Genomic DNA, 8442 nt, shown 5'->3' with positions numbered 1-8442 from the left:
GCCCATCCAATGCGGTAGGCATCATCACAGGTCTAGACCTACAAGAGAAAATAAGGCAGACTGAATTGCCTGCCTAGTGATGGGCCATGGGCCTGGTGGACATCAGGGAAGCCAGCCCATCAAGGACAGTGAACAAGCAGATAGCTAAACTGGGCTTGGAGACAATAGAGCCAGCAAGCATTTCCATCTCCTAGCAGACTTCTGGTTGATCTTTTTTTTCACCCTTGCAGGAAGATGCCCTTGCTTTTTCAACAGCCGCCCTGTGTGCAGACTAATCTTTGAATCCATGTTCCCTAAGCTGCTTTAAAATATGAAGCTTGGTGATTAATCCAAAGGCTGTAGAAAGAGCTCTGATGCCAGGTGTAAGCATGTTTTTTTTTTTTTTTTTTTTTTTAAGGGTGTGGGGATACTTTCAAAACTAAGTCCCTGGAGGCAGCCGATTAAATTTCCCAATGGACAAAGGAAGGCCTGCAAGCCTCCACTTTGATTCTTACTCAACTCGGATTGGCCATAGGTTAGACCATTTTGTTTCGTTGACCAAATGGAACCTGTCACCCCATTGTGAGGACTTGCACCTGCTCTTAAAGGGACCAAGGCAGCCAGTTCCCCTCTCCCCCTACGAATATTCCTTATCAGCTTTAATTCTCAAAGCCCCGGATTTTGTCAGCTTAGATTCCCCACCATTTGGTGGGCAGAGTGATGTGTGCTCCAAGGGGCCCGCCAACTTCACTGTCACAGCTGCAACTCTCCACAGAAGCTCTGCTGAGGAAATGCAAGGAATTTTCCAAAATTGTCACCGCAACCTCACAGAGTCTGTGAACTCTGGTCTCTTGTATTCTTTCCTGTTCTTTCACAGACGATCAGGTTTCTCTCTGACTCAATCTTTGTCAGGGCACGAGGACAACAGACTGGCTTCTTAAACTCCTAAAGTCTCAGATGCATACAGTGGGCAAGGAATGGTGGGGGGGAACCCCACAAGCATGTCCATGGCAGACATCAATAATCAATCACAGAACTCTCATTTCTGTCCAAGACCCATCCTCCAAATTTGGGAGACTGCTCAAGACAACCATTACTTTCAAATCTCAGGGGACCACTCAGTCTTATCATTCTGATTGAGAGCAGGCTCTTTCCATAAAAGAAAACAAAAGGCCAGAAAGGAGACTTGACCTCCCAGCCTTCAACTAGCTGAGTTGACTTCAACTAGTGATTCAGCCCAGATTAGGACTCATGTATTCTAATTTCCAGTCCTGTGCCCTTCCATGACGAGAGATTGTCATTGCCCCCTTGACGTCTCTGGAGATGCACCCCACCTATCTGATTAAATAGGTCTAAATTAAGGACCCTTGAAATGCCCATGACCAAATATCATCTCCTACCAGCATGCAAGATAAAAGGTGTATGAGTCAGCTACTGACATAGTGATACTGTGTAACAAATGATTCCACAATGCAATGGTTTACAATGACAGGAATTTATTTTACATGACGCGTTTGTCGTGAACTGTGGTTCAGCTGACACAGGTTTGGTTTGCCTGCATGACTCCCTGCCTGTTCCGTGTTTATTCTGAAGTCCTGGATAAAGGTGATGCTTTTCTCAAAGTGGCATAAGAGAGCTCAAGTGTCAAGTTAAAACATGAAGGCAGGGACTCCTGGGTGGCTCAGTTGGTTAAGCGGCTGCCTTCAGCTCAGGTCATGATCCCAGGATCCTGGGATCAAGTCCCACATCGGGCTCCTTGCTCGGCATGGAGCCTGCTTCTCCCTCTGCCTCTGCCTGCCTCTCTGTCTGCCTGTGCTCGCTCGCTCTCTCTCTCTCCCTCTGTCTCTGGCAAATAAATAAATAAATAAATAAATAAATAAATAAACAAACCTTTAAAAAAACAAAAAAACATGAAGGCATATTTAAGGACTCTACTCCCATTATGCCCCCAACGCTGTCTTCCCCAAAGCATGTCACATGAATAAGCCCCAACTACATAGCGTGGGAAAAATATTCTCTGCCCATAGAAGAAGTTGGGGGTGGGGACAGTGACTATTCACTGAACAATAATGTCAGCTATAAAAAATGCCATTTAAAATGATAAAGAAACCCTTCAGTGAGGACTGGGATAAACAAAAGCCTTGTTTGACAGCCAGATTATACCAGGCTCTCACTAGAGAAAGTTGATAAGCTTCTGTATACCACATTTCATCCCTGAGAAAGATCAATCATTTATAGTGTTAATACTGGCTCACTGGTTTTGTTGCTGAATCCCTTACTTTAAGGAAAGGCTGATTTGGAAATCCTCATCCAATGAAAGACAGATCATGAATATTTTAATGGCCAGACAGTGAACTCCCCAAGAGTCATCTTTGTGTCTTTCTTAATACTACTTTACCCCTTCTGGTATTTTAAAAAATGTATGGTGCTTCTGAAAGTGCTCAATATTTGTTTTTAAATGGTGGCTAAGAGTATGGACATTGGAAAGAGCCAGGTTCATAATTAAAACCATCACTTGCTGGCCAGTGACCTCTGGTGTTTGGATGAACTTTCCAATTTTGGTTTTCACCTCTACAAAATGGGCATAACCCTACATCATTTGCAGGGTGCATATTAAGCAAGATAATAATATAAGCAAAGGGGGCACCTGGGTGGCTCAGTGGGTTAAGCCTCTGCTTTCAGCTCAGGTCATGATCTCAGGGTCCTGGGATCGAGCCCCAAATCGGGCTCTCTGCTCAGCAGGGAGCCTGCTTCCCCTGCCCCCAGCCTGTCTCTCTGCCTACTTGTGATCTCTCTCTCTCTCTCTGTCAAGTAAGTAAATAAAATCTTAAAAAAAAAAAATGTAAGCAAAGTGCTTAATCAACATTAGTCTATTGATATGTTCTAGCTTATATTTTTATTCAAAGATTTTCTTAAATGGCTGAAGTCCTTTAGTGCAGTCACCAAGAGAGCTTGTCATCAACTATATCTTACTCTCTATGTTCCAGGAACTTGGAAGGATTGTCCTGATCTGTCCCTTTTGAAGCGATGCATGGCCACGTGACTTGCTTCAGCCAATGGAATATGAGTGGAAGGGACCCAGTTTGCTTTGAGGCAGGAGCTTTAAGAGCCATGATATGTGATTCACCGTGTTCGCATTCTGCTACCATGGCGACGACGGAGGAGCATCTCAAGATAAACCCTCCATCAGCCTAGATCTCTGAACGACTTGGAGGAGAAAACGCTCTTCCAGCCTCCACCTGCTACCCGGGCAAATAGGCATGAAACATGTAGCGTGAGAGGGGGATAAAGTCTTGCTATGTTGAGTGTTGGCCCTGATTGGTATGTTGGTTCTTGCTGGTCTAGCTTACCGTGCCTCACTCTCTTATTACTAAATAAGCTTACAGAATATTATGGCTCATCCTTTCAGAAAGATTTCTGTTACATATAAGCCCGTCAGGCTTGCCCACATAAGAGTGACTCTTCTCCATGCTGACAGGGTAGCCCAAGAATGCAAAGGACCAGAAAAACAAAAACAAAAACTGGTCTGGGAGCCAGAGAATGAGGATTCTGGCTTTCAGATGGCCTTACACTAGCTTTAGGCAAGGAGTATCATGGGGAATCAAAAAAAAGAGCTTGCAGAGGAAGCAGGTGAGTTCGTGACAGAAGCTAAAGTTACAGAAGCTCACAGTATTCTGTTTTTGATTTAAAAGACATTGAAGCGTTTTAAGGCAGGACATTTCGGATAGAAGTTGGGATTTCCAATTTCGCTTAAAAAGTCTGGAAGATTTGGCAGAGTTGGGACAACGCTATAATATCGCAAGAAAGGCTCCAAGGGCCGTGGGCTCCTCACTGGGCACGTGAATTGCCCTTTTTATCTGGTGTAGTGCAGTCTCACTGACTCCATACTGTCCCTTCGGCACTGAGATTTTCCTTACATTCAGCTGGACCCCTTTTATACTCACCTTCGGCCACTGCGGGTATTTGAATTGGGTCCCTGAACCAAATAACATGGAGCTTGGGACTCTGTGAGGCCACAGCATTTTCCCTTGGTGCCTTGGGTTCCCAGGACACTTCAGAACCTCTCCTCCAACTCTCCTTGACTTTAAGCCAGGGTCTCAACCCTACAGGGACTCCAATGCATTTGAACTTTGGAAGACATCTATGAACGCTCTGGCCTGGAAAGTGCCCATATGAGCACACACATTCACACAGGCAGCCATACACACCTGCACACACACACAACATCACCTAGTGTTTGGTCTGTGAACCCTCATTAGCTTCCAAGGGGCAATTTGCCTGCCTTGCAGCCTATAGAGGACCCCAAATTCTCCATCAGAATCCTTCCACCCAAGCCTTGTCTAGACAATTCTGACACCCATTTGCAACACCAGAGAAGTGTTTTCTCCAATAAACTTCTCCTAGTCAGAGGCTACCGTCTGGTCCCAGCACCCTCCCCATCTCCCATATATGTTTTCAAAGAACAGAGAGAAAAACCAGCAAGCCACGGTCAAGGGACCCACGCTGAGCAGAGTGCAGGGGCCAGCAGGGCCCTGACCTTCCTGTGTAGGTAACAAATTGGATGCCGTGTTTGCAGCGGGCCCTGGGGGGAGGGAAGGAAGGGGGGAAGCAGGGGGGAGGTGGGCCGTGTAGGATGGAATTGGGGTTACAGGGGTCAGCGGGCTTTGCTTTAGGCAACCACACGGCGACTCCAGCCACCCCTTCCCAGGAAACAGCCACTGCTACGGGGCATGCGGAGGGTAGCAGCTGGAGGTCAGCAGAGGCCGCGGCGTGCACATACAAGCATGTGCTTGTGCGCTTGTGTGTCTGTGCGTGCGTGTGTATGTGTGTGTGTCCATCCCCAGCCAGGGTCACTGAGCAGAATTCTTGTAGGAGATCTCCGAGCACCCTCTGACCCCGTCCCTGGCTCCTAATCCCATGCAGCACAATTCCTGTTTCTCGTCCTTTCTTTGGCCAGCATTACCCAAAGGCAGTGGACTTGGGTCGTCAGAGGCATCATTTCCGGAGTCAGACTCTTCGGCTTCACATCGCGCCTTTGCTACTTAATAGCCACGTGCCTCTGGGAGGCGGCTCACCCTTTAGGCACTTCCGTTTTCCTCTTGCAAGAAAGGAAAATGTTAATAAGGACTTCCTCGCGTATTTCTGAGAACCACAGAAGTAAGTTGATGTACATAAAACGCTCGGGAAAATAAGCCCAAGATGTTAAGTATTTGCTCGACAGACACACATGCAGGACCCTCTCTGGGCTGAACCCATTCTCTCGAACATCTACTTTGTGCAAGGCAATGTTCATTTGGTACAGATCACACCATTTTATCTCTTCCAAAGCCCGGACAAGGAAAATGCATCTTACCCCCCTTTTACGGAAACAGAGACTCAGGAGGTCAGGTCTCCTGCCCAGGGTTACCCCCGATGGAGCCATCCATCACCAATGCACTCCAAAGCCTTGGTTCCTAATCAGTTTCTTAGTCCCCAGTTTGCTCTTGGATTCCAAACTCCTGGGTCAATGTTGGCCAGGAATGAATGAATGAATGAATGAATGAATGAAAAGAAAAAAGAAAAGAAAGGAAGGTTCTGCCATTCTCCCTTCACTCCCGCTTCCCACCAGAACCCCCAAGCAGAGAACAGCCCAGGTAAGCCCACAGACCCCAGAACACCCCAAACCTCTGTCCGGCCCGTTCCCTGAGCCACCCCAGCCGTCTCTGTCCTCACCCCTCTCCTACCGGTTTCTCCTCCAGAGCAAGGCCCCAAATGCGTCTCTGGTGAGGGAGGAAACTCATTCTTTCTGGTTTAATTCGCCCCGTCTGGTTGTAATTGCTTTGTCCTGTTGTGAGCAGAGGACCTCCCATGACGACAACCCCGAGGATGGGCCGGGGGGGGGGGGGGGGAGGGGGGCTGGGGAGGAAGTCGGGGCGCACTTTGGAGTGGGGCGAGGATTAGGCAGAGGCCAATGGGGCAGCGGAAGTCGGGGTTCTTGCGCAGGAGGGGCTTCAGGCCCTCCCCTGGCAGTGACGTTTACGATTGAACTTGGGCAGAAGCCTGCGTCTGAGGGCTGTGGCGGCCTCCCTCACCCCTACCCCGAGCGTTCGGTCCTGCAGCTCATTAAACAGTGACACTTAACACATCATCAAACTGCTTTACGGGCGCGGCCCACACAGCTCCTGGACTCTGGAGTCCCCAGGTAGTGGGGCACGGTGACCTCCCAGCGACTGGTGTCCGCGGACACACAGGGCGATCAAAACCAGAACAAGGGCGGGATTAGGGCGCCAGGACCCCTGACCTCTCAGCCCCGGGGCTGATAACGACCAAGGTGCACAGAGCACAGGGGTCGGAGCTGGTGTCACGGGACCAACATGGCGTTTGATGTCCCGTGAACGAGGCTCAAATCCCGGCCTTGCCACGTCCAGCAGCTGTCGGACGCCGGCGAGGTTTTTCACTTCGCTGACCCTTTCTTTCCTAAAATGAGGCTCTTAATGCCTGCCAGGGAGGGTCATTGCTGGAAATACTGGGATAGGGCACATGGAGCGCCTCACAGGGGGCAGACGGTGACTGACGCTCGGCTGAATTCACCGCTCCTGTTTCCCTACTCTCTGGGGAGCAAAGGGTTCTAGCAGATCAGGATGGCAATTAATGGTTTTCTGTGAATAGTCCAAGAATTGCAGTAACAAAGGCAACAAAGATTAAAAAAAAAAAAAAAAAAAAGCAGACCCGAGTCTGTAAGTGTCCCCCTCTGACCCAGGCATTTTCCCATCACCAGAAGGCAGTTACGAAAACTGTCTCCATTTTACAGACATGGAAACCGAGGTTCAGAAGGGATGCCATCTGTCTCACATCTCACGGGGGGCAGAGCTGGGTGCAAACCCCGATCGGTTGACTGGGAGCCCTATTCTTTCCCACAGTGGGCAGGTCCCAAGGCGAGGCGGCGGACGGAGCAGGAAGAGCTGGTGCGTTGGGGTGGGGGTGGGGTCCCTGGTTCTCGCCTCCCCCCTTGAGCTCACAGGAAGGTCCATCTGTAGCATCCCTGACTTCAGCCATTCTTCCGGAGGCTCAAATATTTCCTAAATCTCCTTGAAATAGTCCTGGCCAAGAAAGGCCTGCTTTCACGGCTGATGTGTAGTAATGAGGCCGGGTTGATGCCTCATTAGGTCACGGTGCCATTTTGCATTTCATGGATATTCAGTAACACAAGCAACAACAAACATATGAATTCCTGAGCCTCGCTCTCTGTGGGGGTGGGGAGCCCAAGATAAGGACCCCTGGGCGTGGGCGCGAGATGAAAGCCGATGTCTGGTTCTCGGGCTACATGGAGAAGATGCTTTGGCAGTTGGGGTCTATAGCCCCATCCTCTCTCCCGTCCTGGAGCCCCTTTCTGGTATGTGTTTTCGTTGAGGGCTTCTGAGAGTAAGCAGTTCCCTCGGCCTGCCTCAAAGGTGAGTGTAGTTTGCACAGACACTGGGTAAGTCTCCTGGGGCCGCCGTGACAAAAAACCACAAACTGAGTGGTTTCAATAGTAGACGTCTGTTGTCCCATAGTCCTTCTCGAAGTCTGATAGAACAAGACGTCAGTGGGGCTGGTTCTTTCTGATGGCTGAGGGAGAATCTGTTCACTTCTCTCTCTTTCTGGCTTCCCGTGGTTTACCGGCAACCTTTAGCATTCCTTGGCTTTGTAGAAGGATCTCCCTGACCTCTGCCTACGTGCTCCCGTGGCATTCTCCCCATGAGTACGTTCGTGTCCAAATTTTTCCTTAAGGCAAATTGGATTAGGGCCCACGCTAATGATCCATTTCTAATAGGTACAGATGACAGCTAGAGAGACAGACTCCCATAGGAGTCTGAGAACTGGAAGAAAAACAGCAGACACCGAGAGGTATCTACTCGATGATCCATTCTGCTCTTTTTTTCTTGCTTCCAGAATCCTGAATGGCAACTGATTCGCTCAGTGCATATTTAAGAAGCACCTACTCTGTCAAAGGAGGGTTTGCTGAAGATGAACTCTTTCTTCTCTGTCCTCGTGAGGAGAGACAGACGCTAAGCAAGGTAGGTAGTGGTTTTAGAAAAAAATAAAAAGGGAAGCTGGGTGTGCGGGCTTGGCTATGGTGCTCCCAAATTCATGCCCACCCAGAATCTCAGGATGTGGGCTAACTGGAAATGGGGTCTTTGCTGGTATCATCAAGTTCAAATGAGACCATACTGGGTTCGGATTGGCTCTAATCCAATGATTGGTGTCCTGATAAGAGGGAATTTAGACAGAAACACCCAGGGATTCAAGGAGAAGTCCGTGTAAAGGCAAGGCAGAGACTGAGGTGATGCGTCTACAAGCCAAGGAATGTTAAGGTTAGCCTACAATACCAGAAGCTAAAAGGAAAAATTCTGACAACTTCCAGAAGAAGTTATGGAAGAAGGAAAAGTTCTCACAACTTCCAGAAGAAGTTATGGAAGAAGGAAAAGTTCTCACAACTTCCAG

The sequence above is a fragment of the Mustela nigripes genome, chromosome 8 (genome assembly GCF_022355385.1).
Source record: "Mustela nigripes isolate SB6536 chromosome 8, MUSNIG.SB6536, whole genome shotgun sequence".
In the NCBI taxonomy this organism is placed as follows: Eukaryota; Metazoa; Chordata; class Mammalia; order Carnivora; family Mustelidae; genus Mustela; species Mustela nigripes.
This window is presented reverse-complemented; position numbering follows the sequence as displayed.